This window comes from Phyllobates terribilis, unplaced genomic scaffold (genome assembly GCF_046119375.1).
Source record: "Phyllobates terribilis strain yellow unplaced genomic scaffold, ASM4611937v1 Scaffold_5__5_contigs__length_657084704, whole genome shotgun sequence".
Classification (NCBI taxonomy): Eukaryota; Metazoa; Chordata; class Amphibia; order Anura; family Dendrobatidae; genus Phyllobates; species Phyllobates terribilis.
In genome coordinates, this window is record NW_027362765.1 from 84,377,235 (window position 1) to 84,378,072 (window position 838).

Sequence of the window (838 nt, forward strand, 5' to 3'; positions counted from 1 at the left end):
ACAAGTAATAATGCCCCCCCAATGTCACATACAAGTAATAATGCCCCCTCAGTGCCACATACAGGTAATAATGCCCTCTCAATGTCACATACAAGTAATAATGCCCCCTCAGTGCCACATACAAGTAATAATGCCCCCTCAGTGCCACATACAGGTAATAATGGCACCTCAGTGCCACATACAGGTAATAATAACATTTTGTGGTGACAGTGTGAAGCAGCTGATATCACTAATTTAAATTATCAGCTTTCACAAATGAAGAAATGTTCTTTACCTCAGAAAAGGATAAAAAAAAGTTAATTTTAATGCAAAATATGGAACGCTTCACGAATTTGCGTGTCATCCTTGCGCAGGGGCCATGCTAATCTTCTCTGTATCGTTCCAATTTTAGTATATGTGCTGCCGAAGCGAGCACGACACTGCTGACCTCCTCACCGCTATACATAGTCCATTACTGTTAAAAAATTTAACTTATGGAGATCTTTTTAATTTATTATTAAATTATCTATTTTGAAGAGGCTTTTTCAGTAGTCTATGGATATATTCATGAAAAATAATTATTAATTTGAGAAAAATAAGAAATGTTTCGTCACAAACCAATGTGCTAATAAATTAGCACCGCAGAGGATGCTGGGAGAAGTTAGGTGGAAGCTTCGGGGCTAGGTTGTTCAGCTGTTACAGACTGCAGATAACGAGTTTGTTGGCGGAGGAATCTATAGGTCACTTTTACCTCAGGAGTAGTGTTGAGTATTCCGATACTGAAATATCGGGTATCGGCCGATACTTAATTCCGAAACTTTTAGAATATCGGATACCGGAATCAGAAGTTCCCATAATG

At 38.4% G+C, this 838-nt stretch overlaps 1 non-coding gene across 1 annotated transcript; it reads right to left on the reverse strand.

The window, feature by feature from the left end:
- Positions 1 to 308: 308 nt before the first annotated feature.
- On the reverse strand, positions 309 to 415 carry LOC141151318 (U6 spliceosomal RNA). Its single transcript, XR_012247005.1, has one exon. It is a non-coding gene; the product is annotated as a U6 spliceosomal RNA (small nuclear RNA).
- Positions 416 to 838: the final 423 nt, after the last annotated feature.